This window comes from Dermochelys coriacea, chromosome 5 (genome assembly GCF_009764565.3).
Source record: "Dermochelys coriacea isolate rDerCor1 chromosome 5, rDerCor1.pri.v4, whole genome shotgun sequence".
NCBI classification, from domain to species: Eukaryota; Metazoa; Chordata; order Testudines; family Dermochelyidae; genus Dermochelys; species Dermochelys coriacea.
Window position 1 is genome coordinate 77,646,869 of NC_050072.1, and position 25,130 is coordinate 77,671,998.

The 25,130-nt window shown below is 39.1% G+C and overlaps 1 protein-coding gene and 1 long non-coding RNA gene across 2 annotated transcripts in view; one reads left to right on the forward strand and one right to left on the reverse strand.

The window, feature by feature from the left end:
* PRR16 (proline rich 16) overlaps window positions 1–16,923 on the forward strand; it is a 228,524-nt gene extending 211,601 nt beyond the window's left edge. The window contains exon 3 of the mRNA XM_043514996.1: window positions 15,013–16,923. The gene's annotated coding sequence lies outside the window, so the exon portion shown is untranslated. The remainder of the gene's footprint in view (window positions 1–15,012) is intronic.
* On the reverse strand, window positions 35–19,009 carry LOC119856346. Its single transcript, XR_005293250.2, has 2 exons — window positions 18,399–19,009; window positions 35–2,073 (listed from the first exon to the last, which is right to left on the reverse strand). It is a non-coding gene; the product is annotated as an uncharacterized LOC119856346 (long non-coding RNA).
* Window positions 19,010–25,130: the final 6,121 nt, after the last annotated feature.

Genomic DNA, 25,130 nt, shown 5'->3' on the forward strand with positions numbered 1-25,130 from the left:
TCTGTCACTATCACAAAGTTCTATTTTGATTTTCTCATGAAGGCAATTAAACTCATGAATACTTCCAAGTGTATTGAAACAGACACTTTATTTGTATTTAGCCATCATAAAATCCCCTTATTCTATATAACCACCACAAAAATGAGCACCTCTTGGATCTATGTAATACAGTTTTTTGCATGTTCCTCTTGCATCTGTAACCAGTCCTGGATGGTAAATATGTATAAATTCCAATGTATTGGTATTAATCACCACATTTTGATTACAGCCCCATGATTGCTTAAAATCCTGAAGCCTTGTGTGAATAACTTGATTCCCACACAAATACTCCTTTCTAAATATACAAACCTATACATTGTCCTCATGTCCCGAGGTGATACTGAAGTCAATATTGGTAAACTCAAACTGATGTAAGTGAAAGTAGAGTACTGACACCAGCTGTGAATTTAGCCTTCCCACCTCTGGTAATTTTTCCCACTGCAATTTTTTGAAGAAAAATAGTTAATTGAAATTCACATTGGGAAATAAGGAAAAATTCAAAGAAATTGAGAGGTTTTTCTACACTATTTCTCCCCATTTTTGCCACCTGGAAAACAGTATCAAAGTATGAAAGGTATTACTTAGATACTTTCTCACTTTTTTTTTTTGAGTATGTGTATATCTTCCAAATGGTAAAAAAAAATCGCTATGTTTTGTCTCACTTAAAAAGAGTTTCAAAAAATTAAAATTTAATAATGAATGTTATTTTTTCAAACTTTTTCATACTTTTCTAAGAAAAAAAAAAAATATAAAATTTGGGGCCAATTTACCCTGAAATGTTTTGCTTTGAATGTTTTGAAAAATGGAAAACTATACTGAAAATATTTAATGAAAAAATTAGTTTGACATTGCTATTTGTAATGAAACAAGTTTTCTTTAATAATTTCATCCAGTGCTAGTTAGGTACAAGTCTAGATACAAGCAAAAAAAAAAAAAAGCACTGTAGCAGTCTTTAGCCATAAGATTGTCCTGTTTTTGAATCAGCCACTTTTTCTGAAAGTGGATGTATTTCAAACATTCCATAGCTGACACGTAGATCAAAAACTATACAAAAGAGGCAGAGAAGGAACTGGCAAATCTCTCCTCATGAACCAATAAAAGTTGACAAGACAATTCGTTTCAGTAAATAGTGTCTCATTCTGATGGATCTGGTATCCTCAGATAAGAAGAGCTGCATATAACAATGCTCAGGAGAAGGTCATAAGAACCTTATTTTCAAATGCCTCCACACTTCCCGTACTCTCGAAGATGGGAAGGTTTTGTCTGGACCAGCAGGGGAAGAGAACCCTCAGCCCCATTAAGAATGGCAAGTCCACTCTTCTCCTCATGGGTTTGAGGAGGAGTCCTCTTTGGCTGATTAGTTAGACAGAAGAGTGCAGCATAATCTTATTGGCTGCTAGACGCACAAGGGAAGGGATAAGAAGAACTTCACCATGCCAGGAGGTGGTGTTCTGTCTGGGGGGGGGGGGGGGGGAGGAACCACTATCCCCCTCCTCTCCTCCCCACCAACCCTCTGTGATTAGAGTAAGACCAGGTTGTTGGGTTTTGCTGTAGGCCTTTTCCCTCCCTGTCACACTGGTCGCATGGTATGGGTTTTCTTTACCTTCCTTTCAGCAACCCAGAGGGAATGTTGAGTTATGAAATTAATTGTCACAACTTGGCTGATGTCCAGCCCAGATAATTTTCAGAGGTGGCTCTGGTTGACTGATCAACCAGAATTTGGAAGCGGATTAGGAGAAGGAATGTCCTAAAGAATGTGGAGAATTGGTTGGAGCTCCTAATGTCTGGTACAGCAAGGAGACAACCACCTGTTCCCCTCCCCTTAGGCAGGGCAGTGGGGTCCCAGTAATGATTGGGAGACCAGGCTCACAGGGTTGGGATTGATGGTGACCTTCTGCCAAGTGGAACCGATTGCAAAGGATGGATGACTTGCACTGGATGTGGTATTGCTGGATAGTTCCCAGATGTTACTTAATAAAGTTGTGGCCCACTTAAACCACATTCCTTGTGTCTTTTTTTGTCCTCTTGTGGTACCTGGAATAATAAATAAAAAGAGACTAACAAAGTGTGCAAGAGAATAGAGTCATGGCTGAGCAGCAACAACCCAACACTGTGAAAACCAAAGCTTTAGTAAGTTGACTGAAACAACTTGACTTCTGGTCTTATTGGGTCTGGTTTTCAGAGGTGTTGAGAACTCCCTATTCCCATTTAAATCAGTGAGAGAGGAAGGAGAATACCTCTAAAATCAAGCCCATTATGATCAGTTGATTATGATTAATTATAATACTGCATATTTAAAATTACTAAACTCTTTCTAGGAAAAATATTTTGCTACCATACTATTATTAGACATGCCAGAATGTTTTGCACCCTTAAAGTAGCTTTGGCAAATACATACTCATTTTAACATTTTTCACATTAATATTTACTTGTTATGTTACTCTACAAACTGGGTGGGTTTCTTTTCAATTTTGCAACACCACCACTTTTTTAAAGCTCAATGTTTAAAGGACTGTAATTTACCTATATATTGTGTATGTCTGAAATTTAACATGGATGACTAATAACTGGCCTGATTTATGTCTTGCCGTCAGTGGAGTTGCTGGGTTGCACAGAGCATAAGTTCGTACAAAATTTGATGGATGAGCTAAATGCAAGATCATATTTAGATTCACCACATTTGCATTTTCAGAAGCTTTGTATTGATTTTCTAAATCGAATTATGGCTTCTACTGTTAAAGTAATAGAGAACGGCACAATGTATATTAGCAACTACCAATAACCCCAGAAGATTACGAATGCTGGTATTGAAAGCCATAAATGTTATAGAAAGTGGCAGTTCTTTATTGCCTAACTATGTTGTAAAGAAAAAAGCAATAACATTTCTTGAATAGGAGAACTAGAAATAGCCAATTATTTGGGAGTGAAATTAACACTTGTGCAGACAGCCACCACAAACCTATGTACCATTTGAGTACCACTTAAGTCAAATGATATGTAAATCTTAGTCTGGCCTCTGCACAGGGGTAAATTTCACATCCTGTGTATTCAACAGGATTTAAAATGAATAAAATATTGTTTGTGGTTCAGTTTCAATGATTCATGTATCAGGTTCAGAAGTCAAATGGATCAATTGACCATTAGTTGCAAAGAATCAGAAATATAGGTGGCAAGGTAATGCAATTTCTCAAGGACAGGTTTGATTTGCATTATCAATATTTTCTGCTATTGAATTGAGAGGTCTTGGATGTTTATAAGTACAGGAAGATCATGCAAGTATTTTTGAAAGAAGTTTCACGTGTGATTATTTTTAAGGTTCTGGAATATACAAAATTCCTATTTGTGTTGAAAGAACTGAAGAACAATTAAGAGGAAAATAGACCTCTATATTTGTGGTATTGTTGAATAAGATAGTGGCTTTTAAAAACTATAAATAGTATAAAGTATAATAGGATACTAGAGAGAGTTTGACTAGCCTTTATAACATTGTTCCAGTTTCAAGTACATATGTACTGAATGGTTTCTACAATAGATGGAAAATATTCTAAGGTCTCATGAAAGGTGTCAGGTTAACAGCCCTGGAGTCTGAAGTCCCCTATCCACTAGATAAGTACACTTCAGGTAAAAGCAGTAGCTACAATCTTTCCCATTCTTGGCCTGCCAATATTTCTCAATAGAGGATTGGAAGGATTACTTCAAGGGACACAAATAGAGTTTTATTTCCATTTCCGTTCAGCCACTTGCTCTCTGCCAATAAGTGTTTTCATTAGTACCAACGTTGAAGTGGATGCTTGTCAATTAGGGACTGAATTAAGAGCATCAATCACTTCACACAGGCTGCTGAAGAGGCTACAGATGGTTGGTGTTGTCCTCTCTGAAGTCAATGGCAAAACTTCCACGATGGCACCAGGCTTTAACCTGGTAACTTTTGGTTGTTACAGACCTCAGCTGTATTTGGAACTGGTGATGTAAAGATGAAAAGCTCTGTGGCCCGCTGTCAGTTCCATGGACTAGCCATTTCTCTGGTAGAGATTAGAGAGTGACATTCTGTGATGTTCACTGAGAGAAGCACTGCAGTGTTTCAGTCAACATTACTTTAAGGACCTTCAGTGTTTATTATCTCTTTATATTGTATCCATAGTGTGCTAGCTGTACAGAAAATTGACACATTCCAAGGCCTTAATAGGCTTTCAACTAAGGAGACAACAGCTATAAGATGGGGGCCTGAGAGGTAACCAAAATAAGACGTTTTATCATAGTTATGTGATGTTAGCCAAGCACAATCCTCCTTGCATTCCTTGTGTGCTTATTCTTCTCCTGTTGACAGTAAGTACAAGTAGTGCTATTACTGGCAAGTATGTATGTTGCTGTAGTGCTAAGGGGCTTTAATCCTGATGGGGCCCCATTTTGCTGTACAAATGCTCATAGACAGTAAACTTGCACAAATACATCATTTAAGCAGTAGATTTCAGTTACAAAACATTATCTTCTGTTTTGTTTTTTTACTAATCCTTTCTTCACATACTTTCTGGATTCATTAAAGACAATGAGCCATATTCTCAGCTGATGTAAATTGGTATAGCTCTATTGGAATATCTGAATTTTGAGAAAAAGCTCTGGTATTGTCAATGCTGTAGTAAAAAAAAACCAAAAACCATTAAAAGAAATAAGCCATTTTATTTTAGATGCAATGATAAGTGTAATCTACCTGCAAACATTATGGATTACAGTTAAGGAAAGCAGTCAAATTAACAGAGCTAATTTTAGATTTTTTGGAACATTTTACGACCTACTGCAAGGTTATAAGCTGTTTTAATAAAGATAATATGGATTCTAATTGATTTCATGTTGGTATACTGATTTACAGGTTCAAAAAGTCAGACTGATTCTCTAATTACTAGAAGAGAAAGCATTCTGAAACAGGGTAGCTTGAACAAACAGTATAAATGCTTTACAGAAAGCTGTGGGAGTGGAGTTAATTCAGTTTTGTTGACATTTGAATGTTAACCTTGGTTTGGTATGAGAGACAGATGTTTGAACACAGTAACACTGCTGAACATGGAAGTCTGAATGATGGAGAGCACCAAGTAAAAATGCCACCCCTCCATCTCAGTGGGTGAGGGAACTTGACTGGGCCAGCAGCGAAGGGGTAAATCCCCAGCAGCAAGAAAAGGAGACACTTGCTGAGCATCATCAAGTAGCTCCTTCTCCCCAGAGTCTGATACCTGTTGGCCAGTTGAGGTGGGGGCTGAGGTGCTGATTGACCAACATTCCCCAGCTCACAGGATTTAACCTGGAGCAAGGACCATGTGGACCCTCTTTCAGCTCAGTATCAGCAACCTCACCCTGAACTAGGAATGGGACTCCAGCTTGACCGATGATGTGGGTCTAACTGATCACCCATTTGGAGGTCAGGAAGGAATTTTTTCACCCTTAGGGACAACTGGCAAAGGTCCAGGGGAGTTTTTCCACCTTCCTCACAGTACCTTCAAGCCAGTGCATTAAGTAGGAATGTGCTTGGTACCTAGTTGAAGTATTTGTCTTAAGCTGTGACTTTGTCACAACTTTCAGCTCATTTCCAGTGAGGTAAAAAAGGATAAAATGAATGGTTCCCAGAGGTAAAAGGCCTGGGATTTTGCTAATAGGCCTTAACCTCAAGGGATGGGGGGAGACCTTATGGACCTTGGAGACTGAGGTTCCCCATCCTTCTGCACCCTCTATCCCTGTCATGGGGGGTGGTGAGCTGCGTCCTGGATAGTAGGCCTTCCCCCATTTATGGGTAGTGTGGTAAGAGCCCTGTAACCCCCACACTGTAACCACTTAAATACCTGATATAGGAGAGAGTGATGGCTGGGTAGAGCTCAACCCCTGTATTTAAGTTTAATAAAGGTATCGTGACAAAGATTTCCTAACCCTAAATAGCAAGAGAATATATTTGTCCCCTAAAAGAAGAAAGAATTACAAATGGACAGCAACAACAAAAAAAAGCCAACTGACTAACTTCCATTGAAGGAAGAATTAGGCTTTAGTATACGAATAGATTTCATTTCAAAGGAATAAAAAGAAATCCAAATAGCACAACTTAGAACTGGATCTAAACATCCTGGATACTTAAGTTTCAAAGCTACGGAAGATGACAATAGAATGTAGAAATGCCTGGAAAATATTTACTCAATATTTTGCAGGGTTTTAAATTGTTAAAAGCTAAATGAAACCATTTCTATATTCCTTTTCTGTATCCACAATTAGAGCTCTGCAGATAATGGATTATTGTATTTATCATAATCATAATTTGTTTTTTATTTCAAGTGCAAAATTATGAAATTTTCAGCAAATCAAAAAAATGTAAAAATTAATTTTGGGTCAAATTAAACCTTGTTTGACCTGTAATGAAATGTTTCAATTTGATTGAGCATTTTTAATGTTTTGAAACAAAATGGAAGGAAATTTTCAAACAAAAAGCCATTTTGAATTGAACAATTGACATGTTTCATTTTAATATTGAAATGAAACAAAACATTGACTTATGAATTTTGTTTTGGTCAAACAATTCAACATATCCCACACAAATTCATTAAACATGTGTTATGAAATCTGCATTTTTCACCAACAAACTATTTTGGTTCTACCTACCTGAATAACCCACATATGAAATTATAAATCCAAATTACATTGCTTGTGATTTAAATGACCTGGGCATGCAGTTTGTGGTTACTAAAGGGGATTTTAATATTAATTACTGTAAACTGGGGATCTGAATAAATATCCTCTTGTTAAATATAAGATTGTTTATACTAAACTTTAAATCAGTGTTCATTTACTATTTAAATAAATATTTAATGAGTACCCTTATAGGTTATTTTCCCCTTATTAAAAGCTATCTATACAACACTATATTTAGTTTGAGAGGAAAGCTGTTAACAGAAAGATGCATTACTAAAAGAAATAGTGGACATGTTCCAGCTGCCAGTCTTTCAAAATGTTCACATTTAATATAATTGAGTAAAAATGAGGAGTGTTTTAAATTGAAATGGGGAGGGAGGAATCTAGAATGAAACAGAGGAGGGTTGATGTATATTTTAGAATGTAATTGGTTTCTTTTGGAATGAAATAGTAGTGGAAGGAAACAGTTGAAATCGTGGTGCTGGTAGGGGAATGCAGAGAGAGGGAATAATGATATAGTCTCTATACCCCTCACTAGCTCTGCCCTCCCTGTCCCCCAACTCTGCATCTCTATATTTATTTAAATTTCTCTGTGTCTTTAGGTACATTTATGTATCTGTAAAGTTTACTGCTTTACCCTATATCAGGATATTGACAGGTATGGGTACTATATTTACCAACTACTTAATAGGGCTATTGTAGAATTAAATGCAGTGCTTTGAATATATAAATCTCCCAAAATGGTAAGAACTTGTAAAATTAGGTGCTAAATGTCTCAAAGTGGGCAGCTAATCATGAGATGCCCAAAATTAGTGGATGCCTTTCCAAATGTTTGTCCTGAATACACACTGCCTCAGTTCCCCCATCTGTAAATTCAGGATAATACAAATGTTACCTTACAAGAGAGTTGTGAAATAAAAATTGAACAACCTTAATTCTATAATTTCCTACTTTCTGAATGCTTCACTTTACAACTTTTAATGTTAATACAGCTCTTTTGTATGTAATAATTATTTTAAAATAATAGAGATGTTCACTCCACCTGGTTTCTGTGTGTTTCATAACATTGTAAAATTAAGTTTCCTATCGGAGATCCTATATTAGCATACATTTTTCCCCTTTTGGAGACCATCAATCAAAAAGATGTTTAGATATCATGCGAAGGTATAAAAAGTATTCAGCTGTGCCCTGGGAATGAATCATGCAGTGTAGGTTGACATCCAAGATAACACATGCTGCGAGGAGAATACAAATACATCTTTCATGTTTCACATGGATATGAATATAGATATGAGAGAGAGACTTCATGTCAAAAAAATGAAATGATTTTGATATCACTCATAAGGGAATTTAGTGTTCTGAAGAAGTTTGAGGAAGGACTGCATACTGATAGACAGTACTGATAGAAAAGGAATACTTGTGGCACCTTAGACTAACAAATTTGAGCATAAGTTTTCGTGAGCTACAGCAATGCATATGATGAAGTAAGCTGTAGCTCACGAAAACTTATGCTCAAATAAAATTGTTAGTCTAAGGTGCCACAAGTACTCTTTTTGCGAATACAGACTAACACGGCTGCTACTCCAAATACTGATAAAATTATTCATGTTTGTATTGAATTGATTAAACTCTTCACATATAAATTTAGATGAATCTGTTGTGGAATTTCCATCTTGCTGGACAAGTATGCAGCACAATCCAGGGACATTGCTGCCACAGTGTGCGTTTTCCACAATGCAGTATTAACCTAAGGAATACATTGCCACAAGGTGTAATTGAGGCCAAAAATTTCAAGGATTCAAAGAGTTACATATTTGAGATAGCACTAAGAATTTAAATGGGATGTAAACCTTTGTAATTCAGCATGCAAACCAAGCCCTAACTATCTGGGATTAGGATGAAACCTCCCCTAAAGACAAATTATACCATAATTGTCCATTATAATATTTGAGAGAGGCAAAATACTGGACTACATGGGCCACTGTTGTCCTCTGATATGGCAATTCCTATGTTGTTATACACCCACATTTATCCTACAGTGAAATGCTAGGAGATTCTCTAGTACTTGTCAAAATGATGCAACAATGAATTCAACACCAGGTGTAGCCTTGCTTTGTCTTTCAGTAGCATTAAAAGAAAAGGAGTACTTGTGACATCTTGGAGACTAACAAATTTGAGCATAGGCTTTTGTGAGCTACAGCTCACTTCATTGGATGCATTCAGTGGAAAATACAGAGGGGACACACACAACATGAAACAATGGGTATTACCATACATGCTGTAAGGAGAGTGATCACTTAAGATGAGCTATTACCAGCAGGAGGGGGGAAGGAAGAAGACCTTCTGTGCTCATAGTCAGGGTGGGCCATTTCCAGCAGTTGACAAGAATGTGTGAGGAACGGTGGGGGGAGGGGAAAGAACATGGGGAAATAGTTTTACTTTATGTAAGGACCCATCCACTCCCAGTCTCTATTCAAGCCTAAGTTAATTGTATCCAGTTTGCAAATTAATTCCAATTCAGCAGTCTCTCATTGGAGTCTGTTTTTGAAGCTTTTTTGTTGAAGGATAGCCACTCTTAGGTCTGTAATTGAGTGACCAGAGAGATTGAAGTGTTCTCAGACTGGTTTTTCAAGGTTAATTCTTAAGGTCTGATTTATGTCTATTTATTCTTTTACGTAGAGACTGTCCAGTTTGATCAATGTACATGGCAGAGGGGCATTGCTGGCACATGACGACATGTATCACATTGGTAGATGCGCAGGTGAAGGAGCCTCTGATAGTGTGGCTGATGTGATTAGGCCCTATGATGGTGTCCCCTGAATAGATGGATACAGTTGGCAACAGGCTTTGTTGCAAGGATAGGTTCCTGGGTTAGTGGTTCTGTTGTGTGGTGTGTGGTTGCTGGTGAGTATTTGCTTCAGGTTGGGGGGCTGTCTGTAAGCAAGGACTGGCCTGTCTCCCAAGATCTGTGAGAGTGATGGGTCGTCCTTCAGGATAGGTTGTAGATCCTTGATGATGCGTTGGAGAGGTTTTAGTTGGGGGCTGAAGGTGATGGCTAGTGGCGTTCTGTTATTTTCTTTGTTGGGCCTGTCCTGTAGTAGGTGACTTCTGGGTACTCTTCTGGCTCTGTCAATCTGTTTCTTCACTTCAGCAGGTGGGTATTGTTGTAAGAATGCTTGATACAGATCTTGCAGGTGTTTGTCTGAGGAGTTGGAGTAAATGGGGTTATATCGTGAGCTTGGCTGTAGACAATGGATTGTGTGGTGTAATCTGGGTGAAAGCTGGAGGCAGGAATAGCAGTCAATAGGTTTCCGGGATAGGGTGGCATTTCTGTCACCATTGCTTATTAGCACTGTAGTGTCCTGGAAGTGGATCTCTTGTGTGGACTGGTCCAGGCTGAGGTTGATGGTGGGATGGAAATTGTTGAAATCCTGGTGGAATTCCTCAAGGGCTTCTTTTCCATGGGTCCAGATGATGTCATCAATGTAGCGCAAGTAGAGTAGAGGCATTAGGGGATGAGAGCTGAGGAAGCGTTGTTCTAAGTCAGCCATAAAAATGTTGGCATACTGTGGAGCCATGCAGGTACCCATCGCAGTGCCGCTGATTTGAAGGTATACATTGTCCCCAGATGTGAAATAGTTATGGGTGAGGACAAAGTCAAAGTTCAGCCACCAAGTTAGCCGCGACATTATCGGGGATACTGTTCCTGACTGCTTGTAGTCCATCTTTGTGTGGAATGTTGGTGTAGAGGGCTTCTACATCCATAGTGGCCAGGATGGTGTTTTTCAGAAGATCTCCGATGGATTGTAGTTTCCTCAGGAAGTCAGTGGTGTCTTGAAGAAAGCTGGTGGTGCTGGTAGCGTAGGGCCTGAGGAGGGAGTCTACATAGCCAGAGAATCCTGGTGTTGGGGTGCCAATACCTGAGCTGGGGCATCCAGGATTTCCAGGTTTATGGATCTTGGGTAGCAGATAGAATACCCCAGGTCGGGGTTCCAGGGGTGTGTCTGTGCAGATTTGTTTGTGCTTTTTCAGGGAGTTTCTTGATCAAATGCTGTAGTTTCTTTTGGCAACTCTCAGGGTAATGGCTTGTGGAAAGTGGTGTTGGAGAGCTACCTAGTAGGCTTTTGTTCATATTCTGACCTATTCATGATAACAGCACCTCCTTTGTCAGCCTTTTTGATTATGATGTCAGAATTGTTTCTGAGGCTGTGGATGGCATTGTGTTCTGCACGGCTGAGGTTATGGGGCAAGTGATGCTGCTTTTCCACAATTTCAGCCTGTGCATGTTGGCGGAAGCACTCTACGGAGAAGTCAAGTCTGTTGTTTCAACCTTCAGGAGGAGTCCACCCAAAATTTTTTGTAATGTTGGTAGGAAGGTCTGTGGCTTAGTATGTTGTTCAGAGGCGAGTTGGAAATATTCCTTGAGTCGGAGATGTTGAAAATAGGATTCCATGTCACAGCTGCAGCCCCGCAACTAAAATCTCTCCAATGCATCAACAAGGATCTACAACCTATCCTAAAGGACGGCCATCACTCTCACAGATCTTGGGAGACAAGCCCCCCAACCTGAAGCAAATACTTACCAGCAACCACACACCACATGACAGAACCATTAACCCAGGAACCTATTCTTGCAACAAAGCCTGTTGTCAATTGTGTCCACATATCTATTCAGGGGACACCATCATAGGACCTAATCACATCAGCCACATTATCAGAGGCTCATTCACCTCCGCATCTACCAATGTGATACATGCCATCATGTGCCAGCAGTGCCCCTCTGCCATGTACATTGGTCAAACTGGACAGTCTCTACGTAAAAGACTAAATGGATACAGACATCAAGAATTATAACATTCAAAAAACCAGTCAGAGGACACTTCAGTCTCTCTGGTCACTCGATCAGACCTAAGAGTGGCTATACTTCAACAAAAAAGCTTCAAAAACAGACTCCAACGAGAGACTGCTGAATTGGAATTAATTTGCAAACTGGATACAATTAACTTAGGCTTGAATAGAGACTGGAAGTGGATGGGTCATTACATAATGTTTATCCCCCACACTGTTCCTCAGACGTTCTTGTCAACTGCTGGAAATGGCCTACCTTGATCATCACTACAAAAGTTCCCCTGCTGTCACCTGCTGGTAATAGCTCACCTTAAGTGATCACTCTGGTTACAGTGTGTATGGTAAACCCATTGTTTCGTGTTATCTATGTATATAAATCTCCGCACTGTATTTTCCACTGAATACATCTGATGAAGTGAGGTGTAGCTCAAGAAAGCTTATGCTCAAATAAATTTGTTAGTCATTTCCCTACATCGGAGACCCAGGGGTCAATCACTTTAATGCTACTTTTCAGAGTAGCAGCTGTGTTAGTCTGTATTCGCAAAAAGAAAAGGAGTACTTGTGGCACCTTAGAGACTAACATTTATTTGGGCATAAGCTTTCGTGAGCTACAGCTCACTTCATCCGATGCATTCAGTGGAAAATACAGTGGAGAGATTTATATACATAGAGAAAATGAAACAATGGGTGTTACCATACACACTGTAATCAGAGTGATCACTTAAGGTGAGCTATTACCAGCAGGAGAGTGGGGGGGGGAGGGGAACCTTTTGTAGTGATAATCAAGGTGGGCCATTTCCAGCAGTTGACAAGAACCTGTAAGGAACAGGGGGGGTGGGGATAAACATGGGGAAATAGTTTTACTTTACAGATTTGCTCACTGTGTATATTCTGAGTCTTAAATCCTCGCTTTAGTAACAAAAAGTTAATTTTTCTCCCCTTAACCAATGCAATATCAATGTAGCTATGGTCAAGTGATAGGGATTCTTCTATTCAGACACTGTACATAGTCTTTTCAACTAAGTTTCAGTTGCAGAATCTTAATTATTTATGATTTGGGACCATGAAGAGCCTAGATTGATTTTCAGATCTCATGCCGAGTTTGCAGGTTTTTTCAACCTTCTTTAACTAGAAGGTGAGCACTTCTAAAATGGACATTACCCAAGACACGGACTGAACACCCATTTTACTATAATTAGAGCATAGCCTCCCTCTAAATGTGCCACAGTACTTCAGCTGCAGTCAATTGCCATAAATTATGAGTATGTACAGTACAAATCTGAACATTTTGGATTATACGTTTTCTCTAAAACATTGCTAATCTGTGCCTCTGGTATGTAACAGGGTAGATTTGATTAATTTCCAAGGTCTCAGCACTTAGGACACCTGCCAACAAGGGATTTGAGCCACTGTGTGGATGTTCCAATACCAGTAACTACAATCTCGTTTCTTTTCTGTCAGAGCAAGACTGGAAGCTCCTCACAGCTGCTGCTGGTTTCAACTATGTGCTCGTTACCACTGTGTTCCTGTCATATAAAGTGGCATAGTGTATTCTCTTTGATATTCTCCTATGATGTTCCTGTGGTTTTATTGCTGTTTGACATTGATAACTTCAAAATCTCAAATTTAGCAGGGTTCAGCTGTGTGCTGCAGTTTTGACAAACCATAAGTCAGAAAAAAAAATGTAATATTGTTTATTATTGGTATTTTAAAAGTTGGTTACATTTGGCATTAGATTTGTTGCCAAAGGAAAGTGGTTTGGGTAGCAGTTATTCATAGTAGTGACAAAACCAGCAATTATGTCTTCAAAGTGGTTAGCACAACAGATCCCAATTGGGGCTAGTTGCTACTGGAGTAGAAACATTACATGTGAATAAATATCTGTTTCCTTGCTCCCTGAGCTGGGATAACAGCATGCTCAGCCTGGGGGAAAGGGAGGGATGAATTGAAACTATATTTATATTGCTCTTCAGTGCCCTCCTTTCGTTGGCACATGGAGTAACGTTAGCTAGCTCCAGTGTATCCAGCAGGGTAGTTGTAAGGCATCTGAGTGTTGTTGGGGCATTGAGAATTATAGAATTGTGGGACTGGAAAGGACATTGAGAGGTCATCTAGTTCAGTTCCCTGCACTCAGGCAGGACTAAGTATTATCGAGACCATCCCTGACAGGTGTTTGTCTAACCTGCTCTTAAAAAAAAAAATCTGACAGATTAGACAGCCTCCCTAAACAATTTATTCCAGTGCTTAATCACCCTGACAGTTAGGAAGTTTTTCCTAATGTCCAGCCTAAATCACCCATTGCTTTGTGGCCTGTCCTCAGAAGTTAGAGAACAAGTTTTCTCCCTCCTCCTTGTAGCAACCTTTTATGTCCTTGAAAACTGTTATGTCCCCCCTCAGTCTTCTCTTCTCCAGACTAAACAAGCCCATTTTTTTTCCAATCTTTCCTCATAGGTCATGCTTTATAGACCTTTAATCATTTTTGTTGCTCTTCTCTGGACTTTCTCCAATTTGTCCACATCTTTCCTGAAATGTGGCACCCAGAACTGGACATAATATTCCAGCTGAAGCCTAGACAGCATGGAGTAGAGAGGAAGAATTACTTCTCTTGTCTCGTGTTGTTTTCAGTACTCCTGCTAATACATCCCAGAATGGTGTGCTTTTTTTTGGACTCCTTTCTAAACTTAGTTTGATTTCCTAGATTTACTCAAATATTTAAAGTTCTCTTTTCAATAAAGATCATAGAATTACTTCTTAATTTTCAGTATTAAGGGGTTTTTTTTTAAATGCACTATAGTTGAAGAGGGTATTCCGCTACGACATGAAAACCCTTCTCACTATACTACTTTCAAAGCTTTTCATTTATGTTCTGGGCACCTAGAATATTGTCATTGGTCACAGGAGCATGCACAAAGGGGGACAAGCAGGGTCATAGGCCCTCCAATTGTCAGGGGCCCAGGATTTCTCCGACCCTGGGGCTGCAGAGGCACAGAAGAGTGAGCTACTTCCTAGGGCCAGGAGGGAGGGGGTAGAGCGAGTTTCTGCTGGGGCTGGGGCAAGGGAAGAGCAAGCTCCTGGCAGGGAAGGGGAAAGAGCGCTCCTGTTGGGACCTGGGTGGTGGTGAGCAGCAAGATCCTCCAGGTGAAGGGGTTGGAGGGAGGTGCACAGAATGTGCCCCTCCAAAAAAAGGGGAAATTTAAATTCCTGCACATGCCCTTGGTTGGTCATGTCCTCAGTTGGTGTAAGTGGTGTAATTTCATTGTTGTCATTGAGACTAAACCCATTTACACCAACTGGGTATCTGATTCTGTATTGGTAAGGATGTACAATCAAACAACCCAGTGCTTTAAGAATTTGCAATTATGTGGATTCTTAAATGAAAATGTTAAATGAAACTCTTCCCTATTAGGGTTTTTATTTGTTGTCTTTAAAGTTTTGTTTTCTGTTTTGCTTTCTCTTTGACAGCTCCTTCAGGCTGGAAGGAATATCTACATTTGGAGGCATGTCAGTTATTTCTTTGATGTCGGATTAGTCATTGGGACTTCTTGCAGGCCAGATCTGATGAAAGTAACCAGGAACCTGACCCTCCTTGGAGCATGGAAGCCCTTAGAGTCAGAGCACAACTAATCACTGGTGTAATCTGCATCAAATCATCTGCCTCAGATTTGACTGCTATGAGCTGAGCCCTGATAAAAGCCACAGCCTTAAATTCTGTTCACTCAGAAAGAATAAAGACTAAATACCTTGCCCCATACAGAAACAACTGTCTCCAAGCCTGACACTTAAGGAGTTCAGTACTGAGCAATTAGAGTAATAAACAATAAATCAATCTATCACGCAGTCCAGCCAGCATCCAAAAAAGTATGTAGCCAAAAGGAAACTAAGCACTTGAGCGATTGCAGGAAAAGCAATGCATGTACAACAGAGGAATATTGATATTTGTGGGGAAAGAAAACCTCTGCCATCCCTTGTACATATTCAAAGCCATAGAAGAATGGAGCATCAGTGATGCTCAAATGCTTTAAAGGATGTTGTCTCCTGTTCTCTAGGAAATCTGAAGAAAAAAAAAAGTTAGCTGTTACAGATTGCATCTCAATGCACTTCTAATATTTGCACTGTCACTTCCATTCAGGGCAATGTGTGCCATCATTTGCACAGATGGTCCCATGAGATTTTAGACCGCAACAAGCTGTATCTTGCAGGGGCTCCAAAAGGAAGTAAAAAGCTGAAGAAAAGGAATGCTCTTACAGGGAGGATTTCTCCCCACAGAAAAATAGTCCTTAAGATTAAAAAATTATATGAAAAAAGCATCAACATGAAAAAGTGGATTTAAAAAGGGATCCAATATTTTTTTTAATGAAATTCATTTTATATCATAGTAACAGCCAAGAGATTGAGCCTATTGAAACTATACACCCAGAATGTTCCTGTTGGACATTAGCCGTGTCCTCCTAGAAAATATTAAAGAAAAAAGTCATTTGTAATATGTATTTGACATACTTTTTATAGCGATTTATCTATGCTTCATGGAGAAATGTAAAAGACAAACAGCATTTTCAGTTTATTTTTCTAAATAAATGTGTTTGTATTATTTGCAGTCACTTATTTTAGATGGTTTTCATTACCCCAAAAAAAGGATTTAAAGATGGAACCAAAACACAGCAACTGTTTTGCCATGTTAAATCATAATTGCAGACTGAAAGCTTTAATATAAATAATATAATTTGTAAAGTTAAAGTATATTTATACTGGCAAATATGTATGGAAAACAAGGAGGTATTTTAACTCTTAGTTTCAGTACATAGATTTTGATAGTCACATGAATGAATGTGCAGTTATACAATTGGTACAGGGGTTTTTTTTCCTGTAATGTGTTGTAACAAAAGAAGATTTAGATGCCTAGGAATTCAGAGAACAATTCTAATGTTCAAGATTTTCCAAAATTACACAGTCTCCTTGTCAAGTGATTCATTTCATCCAGAAATCACTTTTCATACTGTAACATACCTACAAGGCCATTTAAAGATGCCGCTATTTGGTCAGGAGGAATTTGGAAACTTAAGGGGCAACAGAAATTGATTAGTCACCCACAGATTTCATTTAGGAACAGTCATTGTATCTGTCTAATGGAGTATTTTGTCATTGAGTTATTGAACACACTTATTCTAGAGCTGTTTTGAATAAAAATATATTTTCCTTTTCTTCCATAATCTTCTAGCGTGTGTAATTTTTAGAGAAAAAGCGAATCATGTGATATCAATTCTCTTACTTTAATCAGCTTTAATCTAAACAGGCTTTTCTTTATTCCCTTTGCTCTTGAGGAACATACTAATTAAGTGTTCAGTAGGGGAAAGTGTTTTCAAAAATGATTTCCTCTAATATATAGTTGAATTTGAATAGCTTAGTATTTGTGCTCTATTCTAATGTACTAACAAATGTGTATATGCTTCACCCCTTCTGATGGAAGAAATGACAGAACTGCTGAAGTGTGTGCCTGAAACCCTATTACTGTAACAGGTGATAAAGTACCTGGGCTGAGTTCTGTCTCACTTAACACTGAAGTCATGGGTAGCCACAGTTGGTGACTGAATTTTTTTTTGCAATAAATCAAACACCACACACATACCATCAAATAGGGCTAAAATTGCTTTGGTAGGGGGTATGTGATATTTATGAAAGTGGTAGTTATGTCACTGAAAAGTGGCCTGATCCTGTGATGTGGGGAAGGCCCTCCCCAGTTCCACAGGTAACAAGAGATGAAAACTGAGCACAGCTGAGTCATGGCCTTAGTTCACACATACACGTTTAGCTGAAGGTTGACTCAGACAAGTTACTATGAATATTCACAATTTCCTCTGTAGAACTGGTCACTAAGTCAGAGACTTAGACTTTTAAGGCCAGAAGGGACCATCTTGATCATCTAGTCTGACCTCCTGCACTTTGCAGGCCACAGAATCTTACCCACCCACTCCTGTAATAAACCCCTAACCCATGTCTGAGCTATTGAAGTCCTCAAATCATGATTTAAAGAATTCAAGGTTCAGAGAATCCACCATGTACACTAGTTTAAACCTGCAAGTGACCTGTGCTCCATGCTGCAGAGCAAGGCGAAAAAACCCCAGGGCTTCTGCATATCTGACCCAGAGGAAAATTCCTTCCCAATCCCAAATATGGTGATCAGTTAGATTCCGAGTATGTGGACAAGACCCATCAGCCAGACACTTAAGAATTCTCTGTAATAAATCAGAGCCCCATGTACTGTCCTGTAACCAGCTATTGGAGATGTGTTGCTAGCAGTCACAGATCAGCTACATACCATTGTAGGCAATCATACCATCCCTTCCATGAACCTCTCAAGCTCAGTCTTGAAGCCAGTTTGGTTCCCCCCCCCACTGCTGCCCTTGGAAGGTTGTTCCAAAATTTCACTCCTCTGATCATTAGAAGCATTTGTCTAATTTCAAGCCTAAACTTGTTGATGGACAGTTTATATCCATTTGTTCTGGTGTCCACATTGGTGCTTAACTTAAATAACTCCTCTCCCTCCCTGGTATTTTTCCCTCCCATGTATTTATAGAAAGCAATCATAGCTCCCCTCAGCCTTCTTTTGGTTAGGCTCAACAAGCGAGGCTCTGAGTCTTTATTTATTTTGTTTGTTCCCTCATTGGGAGAGCTGAGTTTTATAACTAGAGGATCCTCATTTTATGTTTGCAAATTATCCACATCCATAATTATTTAATTAAACTACTGTATTATGCTAACAGTATTTCAAAATAGTCATGAAAATGTCTGGTATGAGTATTCTCACAATCATATTTGCAGCAGTATTTATGACTGATAGGGTTGGGACTCACCACTGCAGCACCTCCCACTGGCAATCTAGGAATTAACTGTCCTCTGTGGAGCACCTCTGCTGGTGATGTCCCATCTGTCTCTCACCCTGCTGGCATCTGGACCTGCATTGCTCCTCACTCAGCAGCATCCTTTTCAGAACACAGCCCTCTGGCAGTGCCCTCAAGTCCACCCTCACCCACTTCTGGAGTGGGGGGGGGGGGTTAACAGCAGTCTGTCCAGTTCACTCCTGCCACAGTGGCCAACCACAACCCTTCGAGTCTAGCCCCTCTGTTCAAGGGCCAGTTGCAGTCTGTCACAGCCACCCTTCCATGGGTGGGTGCTATACAAGGAAGAAGGGCAGGGGAGGGGAGTCTAGCCCACTCACTACTCTGGGTCCTGACCCAGGCACCCTCTAGTAGCAGCCTTCCTGCCCTCCTTCTCTCCCCTTGTCTAACTGTCCCTGGGCCACTTCCCCTGTGGCCCTTCACACCCTCTAGGCCCTTTCTATCAGGGCCCACAGTCTGGCAGGTATCAGGCCAGAGCCCTTCTATGCTCCCCTGCTGCTCTGTCCAAGGTGCCTGTCTCCTGCTCAAGAGACAAACCCTCACCCTTTGAAAACCTGGGAGTGACTATCTGCTCCCTTCCTGGGCAGCCTTTATATAGGGCCTAGCCTAGCCCTGATTGGCTGGCTGTAATATTGGCCCTGATTGGCTCCCAGTTGGCCTTTTCCTGACTGGCTGCCCTTCTGTGCAGCCGCTTTGGCCTACTCTAGCCCTATCTCTCATAGGGGTGGGGCTGGTGCCCCACCACAATGACATTTTTGCTTTCTGCAAACATTCTTATGAATAAATACTTGTTCACCTGAATGTCTGCAAATGAATGAGGAAAACACAACTAATATCTGTGAATTCATATTTACAAATATGTTTTCTTCTTTACTTGCCCAACTTTAGAGAAAGCTGTGTGATATTTTTAATATACTAACTGCACCTATCTAATACTCTAGGCACACATACAGTTTTATAAGGACAGATACTGTAGAGTAGGAAGTCCTGGGTGCCAGCGGAGCTGTTATTCTATGTTAATAATGCATAAATGATAAAGATAATAGAACACTTTGGTCTGAATTACAAGAAACAGTACATATGTCTTCAGGAAGATGACATAGCAAAAGAGATCACGGTTCTCAGCAACAAATACTGTTGTTTACAGCTCTTTATTAGTAGAGGTTTTGCATATTTCAGAACATGCTAAAATAAATATTAATCACCACCTTTCAAAATAGAGGTCAGCACAGAAGGGACCAAATGCTGCTGTCCATGGCATTGGGATAAACCCAGAATCTTTGACTTCTGTGTACTTATTCCTGTATAGATGGATGTAACTGATAGCAGAATTTAATACACCGTATATACTGGTTCGGCTACCATAATGCACATCAAAAAAACATAATGGACAGTATCTTTAAACTGCTGTATAGAAACAACTAATAAAGGAATGCATCTGATGAAGTGAGCTGTAGCTCACGATAGCTTACGCTCAAATAAATTTGTTAGTCTCTAAGATGCCACAAGTACTCCTTTTCTTTTTGTGAATACAGATTAACACGGCTGCTACTCTGAAACCTAATAAAAGCCCAGTAATACAATTAATTGCAGTGATTTAGATTTATTTGCTGTTTGTGTGTGGTCCAGCTATTCCCTTGAGATAACAGGTCAAAATAGAAAGGTCAATACATTACTGGAATTGGAGCCAGCTCTAGGCAAATAATTACTTCTGAAAGTCTTTCATTTAATCCAGTTTACAATGCACACTTTTAGACTCAGTGCCCTCTTTGTACATATATGTGTATGTATTTATATAACATGTTTTTATAGCAAGTTCTGAATTAGTGGAATGTTGCAAGTTGTTGGGGCACCCAAAGAGGTAAGAGTGGTTGAAATCCTTACATTTCCAAAAGGAAAAACTGCTGCAAACTACCACTAATTCTGGAGGTTTAGGCAGGATCCATATGATACAAAATGGTCCTTGTGGTCCAAATTTGCAGAATTCATGTACATCCTCGTGGTGTCCATAATCTGCTATGGTGACTCAGCTGATTTGAGGACTTTGGGGTAGATTTTTTAATGTATTTAAAAGTTACCTAAAGATGCAGGTTAATGCCTAGCATTTTTTTCAAACATGCCTAAGGCCTAAGGTAGTTGAGCATTGCTCTTCTCAGTGTTGAAAGGCCTAACATGCACAAAATGGTGTCACAGTGTTCAGCATTGCAGTGCTAACTTTTAGACAAACTGCTGCCTTGTTGAATCCTCAGCCCTGAGCTGGGAACTCCCCCCCCCCCCCCGCTCTCTATGCAATGTGTGATTAGGCACCTAAGAAAGAGATTCACAAATACCATCTAAGGGAAACCATCTGAGCTAGCCAGTAGGAAATGACAACAAGAGGATCGGGGACTAAGTTCCATCCCACAGAGGTAGAGAGAGGCCTGAGGGAAGTCCTTTCCTACTCTTGGGATTTAATTATATATACAAAGTGGAACAGCTTCAACAGAAATGATTGAGAGAGTGACCTACTGTAGAATAGTCTTGGAGTTAGGGCACTCTATGGGACATGGCAGACTCAAGTTCAAGTCTCTGCTCCAAATCAGGCAGAGTGGGGGATTTGAAGAGTTTCCCCAAGTGAGTGCCCTAACCATTGGACTGTTGGGTATTCTGGAGGACACATAGACAGACAAGCCCTGGACTGGAAAATTCCCGATCTGGTTACTCCTGGCTTTCTTTTATGTAAGATACAATTCAGTCAGTAGGCTCAGAGAATGCCTACCGGATTGGGTCCTGCAGACAAGATAGATGGGGGAATGCCTAGTTTCAGAATCCTACCTTGGTTTAGTCATCAGCTCGGCTCATAGAAGACGCATAGGGGGATATTTGGGGTCAAGTGCCACCCCTACATTTCTGTTTGGCCTGCTTGGGGAGGGCAGGGGAGAGGCGCTCTGTCCTCCTGCTTCCACCTGCCCTCCTGGGCTTGCTCGGTCCTTGCTCCTGACAGCCAGGCCTGGGTGCAGAGCAGAAGCAGTGGGACCAGCCACTTCTCAGGACAGCCCATCCAGGAGTTGCTGCTCTGTGCCCCTCTCCCCCCGGCATGTTTCTGACTTGCTCAGCCCTGTCCCTGGCAGCTGGGCCACCACTGCCCCCTTCCAGCCAGGTTCTCTCTTAGGCAGCTGCTACACTCCACAGAGCAGTGACCTGGAGCAGCCAGCTTCAGCCAGAATGAGAAACGGCTCTCTCCATTAGGTTGAGTAGCACTCATTCACATGAGTAGTCCTACTCAGCACAAGGAAGATTTTCTGGAATTGGGTCTTAACCATTAGTAGAAAGGACAATTCTCTGAATAGTTTTTGCCTCTACATTTTAGGAATTGAATAAAGCATAAGAAATTAAAACAGACTGCAGACACAGAAACCAGGATGCTTCAGCATTCAAAATGCTTAAGACATTTTTACTGGGAGATAAAGAAGAGGTTGGTATTTAACATTTATTTCCAAAAGCCTGGAAGAAAAAGTTACCTAAATTAATCAGTGCTTCATTTTCCTATTGAGACATCAGTATGTTCTAGTGTAAAATGTTTTGACTGCAACTAGTCACTAGTGTGGCAAACATTTTAATGCAATCAAATACATTCAAGCAATGTAGCTTGTGTATCTTGAACAAAAACCATTTGGGATCACGTTACCATACAAGAGCAGAACATCTTATTTATTCTTTATCTGAATGTATGCTTAATCATAATCAAGCCTCTATTTATTATGTGTTTTATGGATCAAAATATTAACCACTAAGACTATTATAATGTAAGCTCAGAACTGAACATGCTATCTGTGTTGTTTCATATGAAAGAAACACAAAAAACTTGAAAGATGTGAAAGTTCAAGGAAATGAGATGTGATTTCACAGCTGATCTATTGTATAATAATGCATCATCATCAATTACAACAGTCGTCAGATCATTCTATTTAAGTAATGAAGACAATACCAATCTTTAAGAGCAAGAAAGTAAAATAGACTAATATATATTTCAGAAGGCAAAACATTCCCCTAAATACCATAGCCCTAAAACCCACTGGATAATGCTATTTACATTTTTGTTTTCTGTTAATATGCACACTGTTTTCTTAAAGATGTCATTACAGTACTTTTCTACTGGAATAAAGGCCCTATTCCAAGAAATATGGTTGCTCAGGTGCAATATAAATTACACTTTTTCCAAGGAAGAATCTGATTACAATGTCTTCAACTTGCTTCTGAAGATGGGCTAAAAGCAGATCCCATATCTAAACCCCCTTGAATTTCCTAGATCTGAACAGCTGTTTGTGTTAGATTTTGATCAAATTTGATAGATGTCCCTTGACAGCAGCTAAACTCATAAGATTTCCGCTATTCAAGATGGCAGGATAAGTGTAAAAGCAGGCAATTTTATAAAATGTATATAATAATTAAAAAGACTTTTGCAAGAGCAGCTAGCTAACGAAGTTCAGAACTGAATCCAAACCTGAATTCTGAGTCAGCCCGTGAGATGAACCATTTAGTCTAAATTTAACCTGGATTCTACTATGGTTGCCTTGGTTCATATCTACTTGATTCAGTCTTAAGAGATTTTGTGTTATTAATTAACATATGATGGCTAAATTGTTCCACAAGATTACACTTCTTTTAACAGGGGAACATATTTTTTTTCCAAAAGGGCACAACTGGATGTCTTTCAGAAGTAGGACTCTTATAACTGCTGTAATACATAGCACCACACTTGAGTATTTTCAAGTGTCATTCTCAACGCTGTCAATGTAATAGAAAGGTTTAAACTGAGTCCACTTGTTTTTTCTCACAAATGCTCTTTAAATTATGTATGAAGATGTACTCTTTAAACTGGTCTCTTACTTCCTTTTTCTTTTAACTAGGTCACTAAAGATTATTGATCTCACAGATTTCAAAGCCATTGTAATTTTCTGTAAGGACATCTAGTTTTGCATTAGGAGTCCTTTTACCTGTTCATCCCTTTAGCTTCAAAATATAAATGTCATCTTTGACCTTATAAAACAAACTAGTTAATACACCTGTTGAGAATTGCTGTGCACTGATCATATGGAAAGCAACTTAAATCCCTTCCTTTTTGGAGTATACATTTCTTCATATTGCTCTTGTATTAGTGGTTCATAGTTAATGTAATCTAGATAGAACTAAATTTATCTTAAGAAATGGAGTTAACATTTTTTTACTTATTTGGAGAGCATAATTCCATAGAATTATATTGGACTGACTGTAAGCAAATTAATTTAAAAACTTTTTCTAAGGAAATATTATATATACAAAGTTTTTAGGAGATTGGTGGGGAGTTTTCATATTTAGAAATCACTTCTTTTCTTAAACATATGATCTGAAATCCTGGCCTCACTGAAGTCAATGGCAAAACTTCCATTAACTTCATTAAGGAATTTCATTTGGGAATTTTCCCATAGTTTCTGTAGATGTTATAAAAGATGGCATCAATCCAAACCTCTGGACCTGAACACTCCCAAAACCTTGTGTATGTTCAGAGATGGATCTGGACTTTGAAGTTCAGGCCCATTTAAATTTGTAATGAGAGAGAAATTTGGGGAGAGCAGAGAAGGGAGAAATACCTAACAAAAAAAGGCTGTCATAAAGAAGAAACCAGGAATGAAAATGGTACACGATCCTACTTAACAGTATTAATTGTTTAGCAGCTTTTTTCCTTTAGTAAAAAGAATATTTTATACTGGTACCAAGAGTGTTTAAAGAAAGCAAATATTCTTTAGTAAGTGCAAAACCCCCCATTTCTTATAGAGAAGACTTTCAGTATATTTGTGTTGAGCACAGAAGAGGAAGATTAAAAGAAGACATGGTATGAAAACCTGAAGTTCCAAATTCTGAGACACAACACTGAAAATAGATGCATGAGGTCAACCAATGCAACAAACTCAGATGACAACTGATTTGCAAGCCCAATGAATTTGGGCAGAATACCTTTTTTATGTGGGATTGTAATGTCTTAGGGTAGCATATCCTATAAAAACAGTAAAACTGAAATTGCTTAAAAGCTTTAAGACACAGAAACTAGTTGATGTCAAGCTGTACAGCCAGAACCTGTAGTCCTTATTCAGTTCTTATTCGAGCAAAATTCCCATTGACCTCAATGAAAATTATACCTGAAGGACTCTGCAGGATCTGACTTCTGTGGAATTAAAGAACATGTGACAGAATAATTTATGTAATTATAATAATAATTTGAACATCTTAAACAATTATTGGTATATTTCCAGGAATTTGTAGGTATTATTTTCTGACTCCCAGGAATTTATATTATTCCATAAATATAATATGAACATATTGAGAGTCGCCAGGCAGCACTTATTTAATGAACTGAAGGTTAAAATGTTTACAGAAGTGTATTTCTTAGTTCACACTAAGATCTGCAGGTCAACCATGCCTAACTTCATCAAAATTAGATACAATGTCTCATTTGTTTTTTTCAGAATTGTTTAATTTTTGTTATGCTCATCAACTAATTTTGCAAGATACATAATATATACATAAAGTCTATTTAACACTAAGAGAAAAAGATATGAATAATTTCTATTAAAAATGTTCCCAAAAAGATTTGAAAGAGAAATATGTAAACATTCCATAATAAAACCAGGTAAGTTGTACCAGGTTTACTACGTTTATCAAATGAGAATT